This window comes from Ambystoma mexicanum (genome assembly GCF_040938575.1).
Source record: "Ambystoma mexicanum isolate Mex_15411 chromosome 12 unlocalized genomic scaffold, UKY_AmexF1_1 Mex_chr12_unloc.1, whole genome shotgun sequence".
In the NCBI taxonomy this organism is placed as follows: domain Eukaryota; kingdom Metazoa; phylum Chordata; class Amphibia; order Caudata; family Ambystomatidae; genus Ambystoma; species Ambystoma mexicanum.
Window position 1 is genome coordinate 10,000,001 of NW_027182322.1, and position 21,239 is coordinate 10,021,239.

A 21,239-nucleotide genomic window follows, 5' to 3' on the forward strand; every position below is an offset into this window, starting at 1 on the left:
AGACAGGAGGCTTATATTATGCAAGTTTGAAGCCCTTTCATCATATTGATTATACCTGATCAATACAATAGAAACAAAAGAATAAAAGGAGAAGAAGTGTTTTAAATGTTTCTATTTTGACCAATCAACTGATTGCAAAATGTAATCCCCCAGGCTAAGCTGCCCCAAGAACTGTCTTATAAGGCACAGCAGTCTTAACTGCAAATAACGAGGAAGATGTGCCAGCTCCAGAGTTCCTCAGAAGCAACCAAAACCCCCAGGTTAAAAAGGGTAGGGGGGGGGGCAGCAGACAAGTCTTCCTATAGTAATAGGCAGGAGAAAAAGGCATTAGGAGTAGTACGCTCTTTTGTCTTCAACACCAACATTTAAAACACTTAAAGCCATACATTATTATGGTAAACCTAGATAGTAAATGTAACAAGCTAAACACTTAGTTCTCCTGGAGTTAAAGAAAAATTACCCCTTGAGGGGTGAAAGCTTTGTTGGCTCCATTTTATGTAGTGATGAAAGAAATCGTATTAGAAACAGAACATCTCACATGACTACCCTGGTGAACAGTGTTGGAAAGGCACGTCTTCATTAGAAGGCCAAAGCGGGAGTCAAAGGGACGCTTTCTTAACATGTTATAGGACAAACCTAGCTAAGGTGGAACTTAAATGCAAAAGACTTGAGGGGTCCTGTGCCTCCAGAAGAGTCTACTCCGAGTCCCGCCCTTATCTCCCCAATGTCCCCAGTCAAATGTAACACCTGTGTACCAGTAAATCTTTGTAAGCCAAGAAATGTATTACGTCTACTGGAGGCAGAAGCGGGATTGAAGAGCGGAGTCACACACATGAAAACCAGCATATAGCTGCTAAAATAGCATCCTAACTAAGAAGAGCCCAATCAGGGGACACTGATGACAAAGAGATATTCCCGAAACCTTGAAAAACAGCAGGAAGAGTTAAATCCGCCCAGTCGAAAAGACAGGACCTTTAACACCTCCTGAGTCCTTGAACACGGACCCTGCTATCATGAAAATAGGGAGATATTTACAGAAACCTGACCCTTAAGAGGCAAAACTTGGCAAAGAGACAAAGCTTATCCTACATCCAATCGCTCCCATCATAGCGATGGCAGACTCCTATGCTAGATGAGCTAGGTGCTTGGACCTTATTCCCTCCCCACGGCATAAATCCCAAGAGGAACACAAACTAACCGAAAGAGGACACACTAAAAACCCCATAGTCTTGAGAAAGACTCTAGACTGCAAAGAAACTGAGCACCTAAATAGTTAATATGAAATTGCTCACTGGAGGAGGACAAACGTCCATCTTAGTAAATCTGAACTATCTTAGCACCCCCAACACATGGTGCTGGCACTTTATTACCGAACAATCTCCATAGGGAACCAAAAGGTCTACCTGCCATGCAGACAGCTAAGCGACTCAATCACTAATGCGGAAGTGCAGAGAGTGTGTAGATCACCGGAGCAGATGAATGTAGAGACCTGGGGAATGTATAGAGCACATGAGTGCATAGAGCACATGCGCGTAAGGAGTAGATGAGCGTATGGAGTGGATGAGCGTATGGAGTGGATGAGCGTATGGAGTGGATGAGTGTATGGAGTGGATAAGTGTATGGAGTGGATGAGAGTAGGGAGCGGATGAGAGTAGGGAACTGATGAGTGTAGGGAGTGGATGAGGGCAGGGAGCGGATAAGTGTAGGGAGCGGATGAGTGTAGGGAGCGGATGGAGCAGATGTGTTGATGGAGCTGATGAGTGTATGGAGTGGATGAGTGTATGGAGCAGATGAGTGTATGGAGCGGGTGGGTGTCACAAGAGTAAAAGCGTGGGGCAGACAAGAGGACATGCGTGGGGCGGACAAGAGGGCATGCGTGGGGCGGAACAAGAGTGCATGTGCGGGACAGACTAGAGCGCGCGGGGCAGACAGGAGTATTGGACCGACTGGAGCGCATAGAATTGCATGACATATATAGTATGGCTTAGAATGCAGAGAGGGTTTAAAGAGCATATAACCCATCATATCACACCACCACGCTTACTCTCTCCTTTACATCACCACTCAACTAGAACACAGAGATACTATGACACCATTCGGTATAACTGTTCTCATACCAACATCCGCCGCTCACTGCACATCATTCTAAGTAAACACTGCTGGTTTCACACCCCGCAGTTCTCCTCAGGCCTAACGCAGCCACAGCCGTTCTGGATAAAACCCGCCAGAACGGACACATTCTCCTGATCTCTCAACAACCACACCTACCGCTAAGAAGCAGCTATTACATGAATACCGCACGAGCTGCACACATACCCGGTGCTCACATGCACCTTTGACTCTCTCTACTCTTTCTACTGATCTGAACTTCGGTTCCCAAGGGCGTTCAACCTACTAGCGCCTTCAGACCATACCAATGGTATATAAGGCACTATATAAGTGCAAAATAACATAACATAACATAACTAATGAAGAGTCTCCCTGCCCTCGAGCAATCACACGGAAAGACACTTGCGGGGATGGCTAATGCTCAGCCGTTGAAACGCCCTGTGATAGAGAGGCCGTAATAACATGAATGGAAAAGAAAGCTCTCCCAGTCCCCTCTATCCCAATGAGGGAGATTCTCCCTTCCTAGAGAAAGAGAAAAACTTCCTCTACTTATCCAAGGAAACATCCCAGAAGGAGCACCTTACACCTCTTCAATACATACTCTTGCACATATAACTAACCCCCATGGCTGTAAGAGAGGGGCCCGCTAACTCCGTGGAAAAACTGAGAACTTAAACAGAAATAAAAACAAGTATCATCTGCACCTATTAGACCTGAGGTGAGCCTGCAGCGGCTCCGCTAACTTAGTGAAACTCTGCACTGGTCATGAACGAGAACTTCTGCTAAAGGGAAAAGGAAAACCATCAAGAGCTCCTCCCAGAGGTGTAACTTTATTATGCAACCCCCCCCCCCCAAAAAAGGGTGGAGGGGGAACGAGGGGGGTATGGGCAGGGCTTGGGATAATTAGTGCTCAGTAATTGAGAAACTGTGAAGGAATACTGGGACCACCTTCCCTTCAAAATAGAGGCCTGGACCTCTGCATGCCTCAAAGGTTGACTGGCTTCTCCTGAAATCAGGGGAAAGGATGAAGGAGAAAACTGACAAGGGAAAAAGAATGAAAATAAACAGCCATCTACAACCTGCAACGAGAAACCCCTTTAGGGTAAAAGACTATGCTTGTACTTCTCGAGCAGAGGAGAAATAATACTGTACACCGCTAGACATATTAGCGGGATAAGCAAAGCCTTGGGAGGAAAAGGCTATAGGGGTGGGCTCTACAACGTTATTATTAGGTCATCTTTCTCTCCGATATCAGCAAGTGTTTTCTAAACACTGCATCAGGGTCAGACCCTGGGTTGCTCAACGTTGCCTTGCTTACAATACTAAACAGTTGCCTTTGAGCTGACCTTGTCCCCCCCAATATATTAATATTGGCTTACTTAGTGACATATTGGGTCAAGAGAAAACTCAAGAGAAAACACAGCAATCTGAATCAATACACAGTTACCATCCTTCCAGTCCTCATCTACCCCACCTTTTGGGGTCTTTCCCTTTTCTGGGCAAAGAAGGAAACCAGGACTGATTGTCTAATATTTTAACGCCTTATGCAGGCGAGTAGAGTAGAGATCGGCAATTATCTTATAAGGAAATAGGGACTGAGCAATTGTTATTGGGAAAGAAATGCCTAAGGATGCGGACTGAGTTGTCCTGAAAACTAATCTATGGGCCGACAGAATTGTATTAAAAGGACTAAGGTTAGCAGTTGAGTGGTGGCTAGAGAGGAAGGTAGGGCTCCCCTCTAGGTCTGTTAATGACCACCTCCAAACACTCTTTTCTTTGAAGTACTAAATAAATAAATAAATAAATACATAAATATAAAATAAATATAAAATACCAATTCAAATACAAATTAATACCCCTAGGAAGCGGGGATACGCCTCAACAGGGGTCCGAACCCAGGCCCCTTACAAAAAATGGATGCTTACTGAGCCATCCGGGCTACTGCCAACAGGAAAAACGTTAATGTGCTTCACGCACGGCTTAAAAATATAGTGTTTAGCAAAAGAGTACACTGAGCAAGTGCACCTCAAACTGCTTACCTTAGCAGGGTGTGGCAACCAGCAGTATGCAAGGGGAAACCTCGCAGTAGAACACAGGCAAAGCCTGCCACCAAGCAGGTTATGGCACACCTACAGTGAAGGCAATCATCAATGCCATATCCAGCGCTTAAACAAAACTGCAGACTGGCAGCACATAAGGCTCTTGAGTGGGCGGGTTCCAAATATATATTACCAAATATTCATATTTAAATATGAAATTAAAAAAAAAATATGTATAAATAAATATGCACTGGACATGGTGGCAAACGAACCTAGGTCTTGCTGCATGGTAACCATGCTGCTCTATCATTGAGCTACCCCTTTTTTGTAGTGGAACAGGAGCTTTGTTACGTAATAAACACATTCACTTGAAAAGGAATAGAAAACACAGGGCCTGTGTGTGCCAGATCTGAAGCAGAAGCTTCATCCAGACAGACGCGCTACAGGACCAGGTACTCCCAGGCGTTTTTTTAAAACAAAGAGCCCGTGCGCGCCAGGTCTGAAGCTTTAGCAGCTTCTTTCAGACTGGCGTGCAATGGGACCACAACAGGGCAGGCGCGCCCTTTAAAGCACCTTGTACTCCCAGGCGACCAATAAATCAAAGAGGCCCGTGCGCTCCGGGTCTGAAGCAAAAGCTTCCATTAGGCCGGCGCACACAGGATTAAAGAAAACAACACACTGACTAGAAGTTTCACACATGGGCTGGGAGAAGGCTCCAGCTCGGCGTGCAGCTGCTATTATAACGTGCTTCATACCCAGAGCGTAAGCGTTAACATTGTAACAAAAAACAAAAACAACACATTAATAAAAGCAACGCCCGCACGCAGCCTCCCAGATATAATGTTAAAGCAGACAACTTCCCTTATACAATAAAGGAACCAATAAATATTAACAGATACATTTACATTAACACAATTTACGGCCTTAATGTTTTATTAAGACCTACTACTACTGACTAACATGCAAGAAACAACTAAAAGGAGTGACTTAGCTGTGGTGTGAGCAGCAAAGAAAGAGGAGTTGAGATTGGAGTAAGGGACTTATATAGAGGAGGGTCCCTGCTCATTGGTCTCCTGCAGGGCATGACCTGTCCTCCATGATGGATTGGGGAGTCCCCTCTTACATTGACACTGAACTCTATTTAGTTCTGTTTTTCAAACTTTTTTGTTTGTAAAAGTTTTTCTTTGCTGCTGTGGTTTCAGAGTAAAGATTGTAATGCATAATATGAGCCTCCTGTCTTGCCATAGAATTGCCATGTAAAGAAACACTCGCAGGGATCAAAATTATGATTGGATAAACAGGAGCTAAAATGTGCTCCTGGGATTTCATCAGTTAGTGACCAGGAGCTAACACTGGGAACGAGGAGCTAGTCCAAAGTCTTCCACAACTCCAACCATCAGATAAGATGCAAACATATCATTTTGTCCATTATTTCGGACCCCTTTTGCTGTAGATGTTGTATAGATGTTTTCCAATGTTTATTTATAGATAGCCCCAAATGCACAGAGTTAAATTCACATAGGCGTATTTGTTCGGCATCAATTGTCCCGGGGAGCCAAAAGTAACTCCTGGTAGATGTTGGTATTAAGATAACCAGGCTCTTCTAGGCAACAAGCAGGAGGTAAATAGCCCCCAGCTCCCCTCAATTTCGAACCCTGCACTAATGTTGGCCTTGCCCTGAATGCACTAATGTCACTGTCAAAAACGTGTCCATGCTGGTTGCAGCAATATATGCCAGCATCCCCACGTAAGAAAACCCTCAAGTTGAAATTGCCAGTAATACCACTTCAAGAAAGCATATCCATGCTGGCTGCACCAATATATGCCAGTAGTCCCACCTGAGGACCCAGTCAAGTTATGTTGGTTTTGCCCATAGTGCACTAATGCCTCAGTACTGTAAGAAGACATGCCCATTCCAGCCCCCAAGTTCAATCTTTCACTGCCTTATATTTTCCTCCCCCACCACAGTCATAGGTCCCACTTGTATTACTCTCACTCCTTCTGCCCCCACTGCTGCAATCATCGGTCCCCCGCACACGCAAACATTACATATACACACCTTGCTCATACCTGCATGCACATACATACCTCTGCATGCATTCGCAAGCACACAAATTCACACATGTACACAGTCACATGCACAGACTCACAGACCATTCACAAATATCCAGAAATAAGTACATAAATAGACACACACACAAACACATGCTGGATGTGATTTTTACCTGCTTGATTATCAGCTGAACCCGACAACACACTCTCAACTGGATGGCCTGCATCTCACCAAGTATTCTGACAATCACTGCAACCCACACAATTTGGCAGGAAACAATGCCAGACCTTTGAAGGCATGCCCATGAACGCTCATCCCAGAGAAAATACAATCCGCTAGGGAAAAAAGGCCAAAAGAGTTCTTGCAAGGATAACAAGTTTTTGATAGCACAAAAAAGGGATATGTCAGCAAAGAACTCTGCTGCTCGAGAACATTCTGCTGAAAAATGTGTTCTAGCAGAAGGTTATAAGGCAACACATTGTCATTTCTACATCACACATACAGTAGAAACCCGCATGGCTTTTTGGTGAGACCCTATACATGGGGGGCCTGCTCCATAGGGGATGCCAGACTGCAATTGGTCCCAGCCCGTCCGTCCATCTTCCATCACGTGGGGTCAGCTGGGCTCATCTCTCAAGGGAATGAAGGTCGCGTTCCTCATTAGTTACTATTGTAAGACGATGCTACTGTATCATTATGGCGTGAACCTGGGAAACTCAGGGACTGGCACAGGGGAAGGCTTAAGATCATGCTGGCCCACACATTCTACACTCAGTTCATATCACACTCTCTGCCCCCAAGTTTTCCACCCTCGCTTTGAACTATAATGTATTGCTTCCTGTACCCTGTATTATAAAGTGTGTCATTATGAAGTAAGTTGAATTGTTTGTGTTCTTTATGATCTTTTATTTGTGTTTGAGAAGTATTCTAGAGTTGGGAGGCCCTGCCTGCATGTAAATAAAGGAATTAACCCATCCCTAGTCCATCTTTGAGCCCTTCAGTGTCAGAAGCTCGGGTCATATACTTGTCCCAGTACTTACCTATGAGGCCTTGTCTCCAGTCCAGGAATACCATTTCTATTTATTATTCCTTGGAGGTATAATACCTCCCACTTACCCACAATCCAGTAGGTAAATCATTTGCTGTCCTTTGGCCAGGAATCGTTGACTTTCGGGTGTGGGGCACAGGACAGCTCCATTGCATGGCCCCTGGAAGGATCTTCCGGCAGGGTGACATATTTGTTCCAGGAGGTGCGTGCTCCTGGACTCCCTGTGGGGCTTGTAATCTATTTGAGTAGTTGACGCTTGACCCATTAAAGCTCTCCCGGTTCCCCTGCGGGGCGCTGTGGGACCGATTGAGGGCATGACAGGCGAGAGCCCTGGTCATCTGGCCCGGGACTGGCAAGTATGTGGCTGGGGGGGGGGTTGCCTCGTCAGTAAGGGTCTCATCCTTGGCTATGGGGGCAGAGACTGGTTTCCTGGTAACTGCGTCTGCCGCCACCAGTGGTCTTTCTTACCTGTCTTGCAGGTCTGGTTGGCCAGGTCTGGGAGTGCCTTAAGGCTGGTGTAGCTATGGCTCATTGCAAGCAGGGCAGCGCTGGGGTATTGGCTTGGTCCTGTGTGCTCTCTGCTGTGGTTCAAGGTTGCTGCCCGGTTGGTTTGGTTACTGGGTGATGCATCCTGCATGGTCCTCTGTGTTGCCGTGGCTTTAGAGTTTCTCAAGGCTTCTGTGCCTCTGTCTCCTGTTGCTATTGCAGCGGCATGCGATTAAACCTGCATGGGAAATTGCTTGTGCCTCTACCAGTTTGGTTGTTGTCCATTGAAGGACACTGGGGATGTTTCCCTTTCCCTGGATGGGCCTCATGCCACGGGCCATGTAATGCATGCTGGGGGACATTGTTTCATCTGATTTTTCCTCGTACGAGTCAGTTCCCCTTTTCTCATCTTCCTGGGTCTCCCTCATAGATGCAGGGGGAAGTACCTGGACGGTGAGGTGGTTGGTTCTGTCCGGTCTCTCCAGATTGGGTGTCGGTTAGCCCCTGCTCTCTTATCAGGCCTTGCTCGTATCTTCTCCTCTGTGACGTGTGGGTGGCCTATGAGAGATGGTTTTATGGAGTTGCTGGTTAAGTGGGCAGCTGAGAGGGTGCCTTGGACTGACGGGGCCCTGTGGCTCTCCTGCCGGGTGTTTCTGGTACCCATGCTCCCAGGATACTGCGGACTGCCCGCGGGGTTGGAATCCCTGCCCAACCTTTTTAGTAGAGAGCGTTTCCAGATGGGCATGCTTCTGAAGATCCTCCCTCTCATTCTGTTGGGAGACTGGTTGGTGTCCCTGGGTTTTGGGGGCTCTTATTTCCATGTGAATGTGCACACCTCTTAGCGGCTGTGTCTCTGAGTTGGCGTGGGTATGATTTTTTCAATTCATGGTTCTCCCTTTGGGTTGATGGCGGCTATGGGGGCATTTGCAGAGATGGTGGCTATATGAATTTGTCTTGATGATTGGCGCTTCATGGTGACTCTCCAGGGGTGGGCCGGGACTGTTGTCTTTTGCTTGACTGGCACTGATAGATTGGGGGTTCCTGGTGCCTTGGCAGTTGTCCCAGTTGTCCCCTTCTCTTGACCTCTCTTTGTCAGGCCCAGGTTCTGTGCCGCCCAGGGGGTGCTACCCTCATGAGGGTGTGCATTGTCTCATAAATGTCCTGGCCTTTGTACTAGGGTGTCTGTGGCTCTCTGCAGAACAGTTTCTGGTGTTCGGGGGGTCATATGGACGCTTTAGTATTTCTTATTCCATGGGCTCGTCTCTGCTGAAGGTACCTGGCTTCCCAGGCCTACATGGCCCGGGCCCCAGTAACCTTCGACTTCCAGCTGGATCTAGAATTGTGGTTGCTCTACGAGAATATCGGAAGGGGTTTTGGGTTGGAACGCCCCATGCTGGCCATCTTTGCTGAGGTTGCCGGCAACCTCAGGTGGGGTCCACTCTGGGGTCGCTGCCTCTGATGTCTTGTGGTGTTGGGAGGGCCCTTCTCAGTTCTTTCGATTGGTTGGACTTTTTCTTCCTTTTTCTGATGCCCTGCCCCTCTCTGGGTTTTTCTCAAGGGGGGTCGTCTTGGTCGGGATGGACATGCCATTGCCTGTTTTTTTGTGAACCATCAGGGGATTCAGGGTTGCCATCCCTGGATGTCTTGGCTGTGAATGTGGGGGCCTGGCTGGAGGTTTACCTAGTTTCTCTGGAGGTGGTCTGTGTCTGAGGGGTGGAGACATTTAGGGATGATTGCCTTTTGTCTATGTCCCCCAAACCCACCGTTCAGGGGTTCTACCCACCTGGCCTTTCTCAGACATCTGTCACTGGCCTAAGTCCCCTGTTTTGCCTCTTTCTGCCTCCCGCCTCCCCTGCAAGGTTCTGGACAGTTTCTCCAAGTTCGGAGCCATTGGTGCATGGGCAATGGCTGTCCTGGGTCTGGAATAACCCTGGTGTTTCCTGTGGGCCATCCCCCAATTCCCCTCATCCCCTACATAGTGCTGGGGTTTGTTTAGAGTAGGACACCTTTCTTCTTGGGGATCTCCTTTGCGCGGCAACGTTGGTTTCCTTCATTTCCGGGTTCGGTCTCAGCCCCTTGACAGGCACAGAGGTTGCCTGGCCCTCGTCTAGTCAGTCTCGGGTTTGGGCCCATTATTTTCTGTGTGAGGGCCCATTGGAGCGTGGTCTTTCTGCTTGGGTGCTGGTTACTATCCTCCTTGCCAGGTGCCCATTCACCTTGTGAGACTTTGGGTGCCGCTGTGTGCATTTATTCAGAGGCTTCCTCTTCTTTGTGGGCTCCCTTCTGAGCGCCTGAAAGGGGTTGTACAGGGGCTGGTGGTGTCCTCTCTGGGCTCCCAGTGGGCAGCCCCTTGAGCTCTTGAGGGCAAATGTAGAGAGTTCTGTTTGGGGGTTCTATGGTGGGGGCCCGTCCGGTACAGTATTGCCTCCTCTCGCCCCTGGTCCTGTAGAGGACTTCATTCTGGGATCTGTCTTTGGTGATTCTTTCTATGGGGTTCTCACTTTGTGCCTCTCTGGGGCTTTGGATTCAAGCTCCTTGCGTTCAAAATGTTCTTAGTGGCTGTTGCCTCTCCCTATTGGCTGGATTGCATGGGGCATCTTGTGTCAACCTCTCTTTCTGCAAGTACTCCCAGTATGGTTGTCTTTCGTTGTTTTGCACCTTTATTCCATGCATTTTGTCTACAGGTCATGGGACCTGTCCCGGTGGACGTTCTCAGTCTTCATTCTGGGGGACTGGCAGGCCTCCTGGACAAGGGCAGTCTGGGGCTGTATCAGCAGTGGCTATACTGGACGGCCGCTTGGGTACCCTAGGGTTGGTTCCTTTGTTGGTTGGTGTGCTGTCCATTGGTAAGGTTTGTTTGCCTTTATGTGGGAGTACATTGGCGATGGGATGCGGCAGCGGTTTTGTCTCAGTGTCTCAATGGGACCTCTCGATTATGATGTGCTTTGGTATGCCTCAGAGGTAAGCACTGGGATGAGGAAGAGGGATGTGGAGTTAATACCCTGTTGCTTATGTTAATGTTAATGTTAAAGGATATTTATACCGCGCACTATCACCACCGGAGTGGTCCCCTGGCGCTCTGGTGGCTCTGTTGGGTAAACTGTGTATTGGGACCAATTACAAATGCAGAGCCCAAACTTCCGTTATTCACTCAAATGGGTTTCTTACTGAATCACAATAAGACATGTTTCAAATTTAAGATTCTGGACATACTTATGTTCGTATAATGCTCTTAGCTTTTATGCAAATCGCCAGGATTGCGTTCTATGAAGAAATACTGGTTTGCGTGACCTAGCCTGGGACCAACCCCATAGGCCCTGCCTCTCCTCCCCCACAGCCCCGCCTTCTCCATGGATGAGAGGGTTCCCCCAGTACATTTTTACCATTTCCAGCACTGCTGCGAAAAAAACAATTCTCACCCAATGAGTCGAGTCGGTTTCAGCGTGCTTTGCAGCTTCTGTGACAGAGTTCAAGACGGGAGACAACTGTGGGTATCAGGAAGGTAGTTTGGTGAGTTCTGAACCACTGGTTGAGGCGTCTCAGATGGCTTTTGCGACGGCGACGTAACATCAGTCTGAGGGGCTCAACTGGATGGAAAATGTCCTTTAAGGCGGACGTCGGCAGATGCTCATCGAGGCACTTTTCCTATCTTCTTCACTGGGCTTGTGTCGTCTTTTAAGGTGGACGGTCCAAAGCTGAGCAGCTGCTTTGTCCTTGGTTTAGGGTTCAGAGGCTCTCTGGCAATTCCCACTTAGGAAGCTTGCTGCAGAGCCTAGCAGTGCATGCTGTGTGCTGGCTGGGTATCAGTTCTGGAGCTGCTGGAGGGTCCTCTGGATTCAGTGTTTCTCTCTGTTCCCTGGGAGATGTTTAGGGGAGGGATCTTGCTTTCCTCTTGGAGGTCCTTACCTTCCTTCACTGGCAGAAGATGTAAGGCAGACTGTACCTTCAGTCAGGGTCCAATGATGAGTTCTTCCTACTGCTGCTGGTGAAGCTTTCAGATGATCTGCCAAAAGCGGGGCTTGGCCCTCTTTTAAAGCCAAATGAACCACAGGGACTGGAGTAGGCTAAGCATACCTTAATGAGACAATCCTGGGTCTCCATCAACAAACTTGGTTATGCGTTAGGTCATAACCGGAGTGCTTTGCAACAGAAAAGGTAAAGGGGTGAAAACATGTAATACTAAGTCCCACCCATCTTCTGTCTGTTGTGGATCAAATGGTCCATCTGTTTAATGGAGCTCTCTCTGGTTCCTGATAAAAGTGGCAGGTCTCCCTTGAAGCTGTGGCGAGACCAGACTTTCTGGCTCCGGCAAACCAGATACTTGAACCTTCTGAATGGCGTCACGTTGTGGGGATGACTACTGTAAACACGTGGTCCCAGACATGACATTTCACTGTCAATTGATACTGAGGGCGGAAGCTGGCTTTAGGTTGACACAGTTACATATGAAAGGTTGTTGTGGTTACCTGTCTCCTTTATTAGCCTCTGCGGCCATGCCCCCTGTGGGCCTGTTTGAATTACTTTCTGATTAGTATGCAAATCGCTACCACTAGCTATGGGGTTCAACAAAAGCACATACAGATTCTTGGAGCCTTTGTCTGTTTATTAGGCTGGCCATGGAAGGGAGGAGATTTGGCCCTCCCCTTCTGGAAATGCATTGTGTAATCCTCCTGTCACATCCCAACTAAATATGACAGGGGGCACTGCGTCTGTAAGCTGTGTCTACCTAGAGTACACAAGTCTATGTGTATGTCGAGCGGTATTATGGCCTTGGGTAGGCCTCGTTCACACACAGTGATGCACACAATGATAGGCGGGACACAGAGTTCTTGCCGATACGTCTTACTTCATTCAACTCATTACGACTCTGTCTTTAACCACGCCCTCCCACGTAACTTCCCTTTCCCAGCCTCCCGCCTCCCGGTATCTCTGGATATGTCAACGTGACATCTCCCCCCATTTTAAACAGTTACTAGACCTCCACAACAAGTTGACATCTAGGATGGGTCATTACGCCATTTCTTTAATTAGGCGGCGAGGTTTGTTCGGAGCTTGCTGTGGGCGTGAGCCACTCGATTCCAGAGGGCTACTGCTGGCTCCACCGTCCACGTGGTCTTCTTGATCAGACCCCTCCGTGTCTTTGTGATCTCCTTGATAGGGATCATCCGAGGCGTAATCAATGGGGACAGTCACTCGTCCACTTAATCGCTGTGACCCTAGTCATGGAATTCCCTTGAAATGTGATGAATTTCTGGTGATGGAACCTCCTGTTCCTTGCGCTGTGACCATAGATCCTTTCTTGGCGATGACGAGCAAGGGTTCTTCATGAAAGACAGAGGTGTGCTTGTGAGTCTGCGGTTGCTTCACAGCCACTACGTCGCCTACCTCGAACTGGGGTGCACGGGCCCCTCTGCGCATATCCGTGTATGCCTTCTTGTGTTGTCGTAAATCTCCCCCCGTCTCACCTGGGATCGCTTCCTGCTCTGTTCCGCGGGAGGATTCCTCTTGTGGACAGATCGGGTCTTGTATAGACTCGCTCGAGTCTCGTCTGACTGCAGAGCGCGTTCAGAGTTCCGGGAAGGCTGCTGTTCCAGGATGTCCAGGAAAGTAAGTAGCGGTCACTAAGAATGGGGATTCCAGGAGTCGAATAGTGGGAAAAGGGAGAACGAAAGAGGAAGGAAACCAGGATCTTGGATAGAAGATTCGCTGAACAGCACACACACGTCAAGTCACTACCGAATGATAGCGTTGAGATGCGCGGGGCCGCGTGGGCGTGGCCAATTTATAGGACGTACCATGTGCAACGTGAAAGCTGGTGTGAGGCAAGTCGCTTGTTGCGGCCATGTTGGAAGTAACAAGGAATACAAGCCCTGGTGCGTTAAGGACCAGGAGGTCCAGAAGGGGCAAGATCTATGGGTCATGACAGCATGCCCCCTCCGAAGACCTGTTCCACCAGGTTTGCCCAGGTGTATGAGATGGAATGTTCTAAGCAGTCGAGGGGTATTTAAGTTAGAAACTGGTTCCCAGGTTCTCTCGCTAGGATGGTATCCTTTCCATTCAACCAGGTATTGAAGTCGACCCCGTTTATACCTGGAATCGCATATTCGAGACACTTCATATTCTAGCTTATCATTCACAACAACAGGATTGGGTCTGCAGGATTTTCGGGAGGATTGGAAGTAAGGTTTCAATAGGGAGGTGTGAAAGACTGGGTGTATTTTCTTCCAGGAATCGGGTAGCTTGAGTTGGAATGAGACAGGATTGACGACTTCCTTTATGGAAAATGGTCCATAGTACGGAGGAGCCAATTTGTTTGGCCGTAGATGTTGGGGTAATAGTTTCGAGGACAACCAGACTTGATCACCAACAGAATAAGAGGGCACTGATCTTCTCTTGGAATCCTCATAGAGCTTTGGGCCTCTTTCAATTGTTCCTTGGCTTCCTTGTGAATGTTGATGAGACTCTGTATCCAAGAGTCGAGAGTAGGTACTGGAGTGGGATGTGGAAGAACAGAAGGTAAAACGGACGGGTGAAAACCTTGACTGCAATAGAAAGGGCTGACCTTGAGTGCTGAATGGTCGGAATTGTTGTAGGCAAACTCGGCCAGGGGTATGAGGAGAGACCAGTCATCCTGAACCTTGGTGGCAAAACAACGAAGGTATTGCTCCAGAGTTTGATTTACACATTCCGTGGCTCCGTTGGTTTGTGGGTGATAACCTGATGAGAGAGCGCGTTGGATCCCTAGAATACGACAGAGATGTTTCCAGAATTGTGAGACATATTGAGGTCCTCGGTCCGATATTATCTTAGAAGGAAGTCCATGGAGACGGAAAATATGTTCCAGGAAGATCCCAGCAAGTTCTGATGAGGATGGTAGTTTATACAAAGGTGTGAAATGAGCCATATGGGTGAACAAGTCTATGGTTACCATGATGGTCGTGTACCCTCGGGAAGGTGGTAACTCCACAATGAAGTCTGTAGCAATAAACTCCCATGGCCTTGTTGGCAGCGATGGTTGCAGTAGAAGACCCGCCGGTCTCTTGTTATCATGTTTGTTTTGACTGCAGACAGTACAAGCCTTGACGTACTGTTGTACGTCAGTCTTCCTTTGAGGCCACCAAAACTGTCTTTGTATAAGACAGAGTGTGTTAGTTATACCACAATGACCGGAGTGAGGGGTATCATGGCAGAGGTTTATTATCTTGTGTTGTAATTTCTGCGTAGGAATAACCAGTGCATTGTCCTTGAATAGATATTCTTCCTTGACTCTTAGATTCCATGGATTCTTCCTTGAAAGTTCCTTCCAGAGGTCAGAGGACTGGGTTTGAGCTCGGATTTCTTCCAGGAGGTTGATTGCTTGAGCTACAAAGATATTTTGGGGAAACATCTTAGGATAGGCCTTGTCCTCAGTGGCTGCGTAGTCTGGATGTCGAGATAAGGCGTCAGCAATCATGTTTTGTGATCCGGGAACGTGAGTGATTTGGTACTGGTATTGGGCAAAGAAGTAGGCCCAACGGGCCGGACGACTGTTCCTGCACTCCAAAGACTGTAGGATTTGGAGATTCCGATGATCTGTGTGGACCTGAACTGGATATCTAGCACCCAGAAGTAGGTGTCGCCATTCAGTGAAGGCTTGGCAGATGGCTAAGAGTTCCTTTTCCAGGACGGAATAGTGAGTCTCACTGGGGGTCAGGGTTTGTGAAAGGTAAGCAATGGGGTGTTCCAGTCCATCCTTAAGTTCCTGTTTCAAGACCGCCCCTATGGCGTAGTTAGAGGCATCCGTTTCCACTAGAAATGGGCGATTTGTGTCAGGCTGGGTCAGGATGGGGCTTGTGTGAACTCTGTCTTCAATCGTTGGAATGCTTTATCTTGCGATGTAGACCAGATAAAGGGGGTGTCCTTCTTCAATAGAGCTACGATCGGCTGAACAATCTCGGAAAAGGTAGAAATAAACTTCCAGTAGAAGTTGGCGAGCCCCAGGAAGGATTGCACCTGTTTCACAGAAGTGGGAGCGGGCCAAGCCAGTATGGCCTTTACCTTCGAAGGGTCCATGCCAATTCCTTCTGGGCTAAGGATGAATCCTAGGTAGTGAACAGAAGTAACGTGGAACAAGCATTTTTCGGGTTTGGCTAACAGTTTGTTTTCACGAAGTCGTTGTAGTACTGCCTTTACGTGTTCTTCATGTTTTAGAGGATCTTTGGAAAAAATCAATATGTCATCCAGATAGACAATGACGAAGAGGAACAACATATCAGAGAACACCCTGTCCATAAAACGCTGAAAGACTGCGGGAGCATTGGCTAGTCCAAAAGACATGACTAGGTATTCAAAGTGACCAAAGGGTGTTCTAAAGGCTGTCTTCCATTTGTCCCCTTCCCGGATTCGAATTAAATGGTAGGCACCCGGGAGATCCAGCTTCGTGAAAATTACGGCTCCTCTCACAGCTTCCAGGATATCCGAAATCAGGGGCAGTGTGTATCGATCTTTGAGGGTGCATTGGTTTAAGCCTCGATAGTTGAGGCAAGGTCTGAGTTCCTTGGTGTCTTTCTTGGGAATGAAGAACAACGAAGCACCCGCTGGAGATTTCAAGGGTTTTATGGTGCCGTTTTCAAGATTGGTGTCGAGGTATTCCCGAAGGGCCTTTTTCTCAGGTTCGGAAAGGATGAACATTCGGCCGAAGGGAATTACAGCTGAGGCATCTGTATCAATCGCACAGTCTTCAGGCCTGTGAGGGGGTAATGCTTGGACTATGGCGGTAGAAAATACATCAGTAAACTCCTGATAGGACTCTGGAACTTGTATGATATTGGAAACCATGAGCGGTGTTTCTTGGTCTCTTGGAGGTTCTTCAGGAGTTATCGAGGAAGGCTCCAGGGATAGACAGTGGGACATACAGAACTCTGAGCCCAGGAATAATGATCCTGCTGTCCAATTGATATACAGATTGTGCTTTTGTAATCAGGGCATACCCAAAACCATGGGGTAATGGGCTGACTTAATGATGTCGAATGTAATCCGCTCTTGATGATGATTTATGGAAAGTTGGATCTCTTTAGTCTGCAGGCTTATGGGTCCTGAAGAGAGGGGTCTTCCGTCAATTGCTTCCACCGGTTGCATGGTGTTTCGTGTCTCGTACGGAATATGATGACTAACAACCCAGTCTTGATCAATGAAAATTCCCATAGCTCTGCAGTCCACCAAGGCCAGAATGGGATAGGTCTTGTCTTTGGAGGGCGAGAGGAAGGCCTGTAGTATCATCAAACTATTTTGTCCAGGAGAGTTCAAGGATGGAATTGATGTGGAGCAAACATCTCTCTCCCGACACCTCGCTCCATCTAGGATCGGGAGCTGGCATTTCCCGAACGCCGTGGAGGGGCTAGAGGGCATTCTCTAACAAGATGTTTATCCGAGGCACAATACATGCACAGGCCTGTGTGGATCCTTCTCATCCTTTCCTGAGGGGAAATAGGCCCACGGAAGGCTCTGATTTGCATGGGTTCCGGATCTGTTTCAGGGGTTGGGTCAGAATTGGTTTTAATAGAGGTCTCAAGGGAATTCTTTTGAAAAGGTGTCTTGGTCTTTCTCCTTTCAGCCTATCTTTCCTGGATTCGAAAGTCTATCTGCAGGGCTAGATCCATAAGAGCCTGGAAGGAACTAGGACGAGCCACCCGGGCTAATTCATCCTTAATGTCCTCGTTTAGACCCCTGCGAAATAGAGTGAAACTTGCTTCAGAGGACCAATCCGCTTCCTTGACCAGTTGTTTGAATCTAGTGACGTATGTTAGCATATCCTGGGTACCCTGTCGGAAATCAAGTAAGCATTCTTGAGCACTAAAAACCTGTTCTGGGCGGTCAAATATAGTCTTGAGTGCCTGAATGAATCCATCATAATCATCCAGGAGGGCATCCCCTGAGTTGACTAAGGGCGTAGCCCAGGTCAACGCGTTCCCTGTGAGGTGAGAGATAATGAAGCCCACCTTCGCCCTAGAGTTGAAAAATAATAGGGCTTAAAGGTGAAATGCACCAAGCAGGAATCCAGGAATCCACGTAAGGATTTTGCCGATCCATCATATTTGTCCACCACTCCACCAAGTGTCCTTGTTAGCGGGGTCGCAAGACAAAACTAGCTGCTTTAGCGCAGCATTCTCAGCCTTTAAGTTCTGTACTTGAGTTGTGAGTTCTTGCATGCCACGCATGAGGTCCTGGGCTGCTTTCTCCATAGCAGTATCAGTGTCGGTTGTTTGGCGTCTCAAACTGTCGCAAATCTCCCCCCCGTCTCACCTGGGATCGCTTCTTGCTCTGTCCCGTGGGAGGATTCCTCTTGTGGAAGGATCGGGTCTTGTATAGACTCGCTCGAGTCTCGTCCGGCTGCAGAGCGCGTTCAGAGTTCCGGGAAGGCCGCTGTTCCAGGATGTCCAGGAAAGTAAGTTGCGGTCGCTAAGAATGGGGATTCCAGGAGTCGAATAGTGGGAAAAGGGAGAAGGAAGGAGGAAGGAAACCAGGATCTTGGATAGAAGATTCCCGAACAGCACACACACGTCAAGTCACTACCGAATGATAGCGTTGAGACGCGCGGTGCCGCGGGGGCGTGGCCAATTTATAGGATGTGCCATGTGCGACGTGAAAGCTGGTGTGAGGCAAGTCGCTTGTTGCGGCCATGTTGGGAGTAACAAGGAATACAAGCACCGGCGCGATAAGGACCAGGAGGTCCAGAAGGGGCAAGATCTATGGGTCTTGACATGCGTTCCTTTGCAGCATCATCCCGCTCTCTCACTTCTCTGTCCAGGTCAGGTTGGCTGTCTGTCCTGTTGGCTTGAGGGATTCTTGTTTGGATGGCTCTCCCAAACATCACTTCAGCTGGGGTTCTCGCAGTGGTGCTGTGAGGAGTGCCCCTGTAGTCCTTCATTAGTTGATGCGGTACTTGTTCATACGGCTGCCCCTTGAGCTTGGCTATTTGTAGGGCTCTATTTAGGTTGTCCATGAAATGCTCTATCTTTCTGTTTGCTTGAGGCCATAGTGGAGTGACCTTTTGATGGTGAAACCGCATGTAGTTTGCAAATTGTGCAAACTGGTGTCCATTAAAGGGGGACCATTGTCAGTCTTGAGTACCCTTAGAATCCATCATGCTGAGAAGATGCGATCTAACGCTTGTATTACATGTTGGGCCGCTGTTGATGATATTAGTTGGGCCTCAGGGTATCAGGAGTATTTGTCCATTACTGCTAGTACATACTTCCCTCCTTCAATGGGTCCGAAGAAGTCGGCTGCCACGGCTTCCCAGATTCCTTCAGGGAGCTCGGACATGTTCAAGGGCTCTGGGTGTCTGTTGGGGGTGATGAGGCTGCACATGGGGCATGACTTCAGTGCTTCCTCCACCGTGGAGTCAATATGAGGAAACCAGACTTTCTGGCGTAGCATGCGCTTGGCAGACACGATTCCCCTGTGGTTTTCATGAGCTAGCTCGATGATCTTCTTCCGCAGGGATGGTGGCATTACCAACTTGCAGTTCATCAAAAGTAGATGATCATCGGCAACTGTCAGTTCTTCTTTCACCTGCAATAGTCGTTCCACTTCTGTGTGTACTGTGTCCCCTGCTGCTTGCCCTCTCTCTCTGGCCCTCCTCCACATACCAGAGTCAAATCCTTTGCAGATGATTTGGCAGGCTGTGCCGTTTTCAATTACACGGGCTATCATTTCCGTATCCATTCCTTCTGGGTTGGCTTGATGTATGAGATACCAGAGGTACCTGTCCGCCACTGATGGTTCAGGCATGCACCCTCCCCTGGGCCTTCTGGAAAGAAAGTCTGCTGGATGTTCCCCTTTTCCAGGCCGATGAGTGATCTCAAAGGAGGTGTCTTGCAACCGTAGCCCCCAACTGGCTATGCGGGGCGGCATCTTCGCTTGCGGGTTGCCATACAGAAATAGTAAGGCCTGGCGATCACTTATTACCCAAAACGGTTTGCCCTATAGGAAGAGGTGGAAGTGTTTGCACGCCCATAGCACGGCTAGACCCTCTTTTTCAGCCTGAGAGTAGGCCTGCTCGGTGGTGGAGAGGCTCCTGCTGGAGTTCGCAACGATGTGGCTCTCAGAGGGGTCTCCTGTGTCCACTTGAGCAAGTATGGCTCCCAGTCCCAATGGGCTTGCATCCACCATTAGTTCGGTCTTGCGGCTGGGGTCGTAATAGGACATGTTTTCCGCCTTGGCGACCCTCTGTCGGATGATTTCGAAGGCCTTTTGGCACTTGTCAGTCCAGTGGAATGTGGCATCTTGCTTGGTCAGTAATTGTGGCAAAGTCCTTGATATAGTGTGTGCAGTAGCTGGCGAGTCCCAAGAATGAGCGCAGCTCTGACACGTTTGCAGGGGCTGAGGTTTAATTCAGAGTGGCAACCTTTTCGGGATCTGGTGTCATGCTCTTTCTGAATTCGCAATTGTCGCTATTTAGCGTGAGATTGGCCACTTCTAGAGCTTTGCATACCTTCATCAGAGCTTCATCATGTTTGTTGACATCTGTGCCGAAGATCAACACATCGATCGCTATAATTGAGGCAGTTTGGGCTATGCTTGATGACGTTGTGCACCTCGGCTTGAAATATTTCCACTGCCAAGCATACACCGAAGCTCATCCTCTTGTAGCGGAATAGCCCTAGGTGAGTGACAAACGTGGTGATATTTCTGCTCTCGGGGCTCAGCGCGAGTTGATGATATCCTTTTTGCAAGTCTAGTTTGGAGAATACCATGGCTCCGTTTAGTAAGTGGATCATGTCTGTTATGCGCGGAGCCATGTGCCTCTCACTCTGTATTTCTTGATTGGGTTGCCTCATATCAACGCATAGCTGAGTAGCTTTAGATCCTTTCTCGGGGACACCCAGGTGGTGGGGCCTGTGGCAGGCTCGATTATGTCCTGTTCTAATAATTTGTGCAGTTCATCTTCCACATTTTTTTGCATATTGATGGGGATCCCTCTATAGTGTTGCACTATGGGGCGTATGGATTTGTCTATGTGGAGTTTCACCTGCTGATTTGTTAGTCTTCCAACGCCCTTGAATAGGCGGGAATAGAGGTTGTTGATCATTGACTTGATCACAAGTCAATGTACTTGTGGACCATGATGTTATGCGGTATGTGTATGAGCCCCATGTCAGTAGCCGTCTTAAAACTAAGGACGCAACCACTTTCTGTTTCGGTCACCAAGACGTGGATGGGTATCTTCTTTTAGTGACCTTTGTAGCAGCAGAGACCGTCAAACTGTCATAGGCTTTTGAGGGGTGTTTTGGCACCATATGCGTAGATGTTCCCTGTTGCAGGGTTTAGTTTTGGCCTTTGGGGGTACTCCTTGAAGACTCTTTCACTAACCACGTTCACCGTGGCCCCGTATCAATAAGGAATTCAGTTGGTTGTTCCTTCAACTTGATGATCAGGGTGGGACTGTGCGCCGTGGTGGTGGGATTGCCCAGTGCATATACGTATGCTTTCTTCCTTTGGTTGCTTCCTGATGAACTGGGGT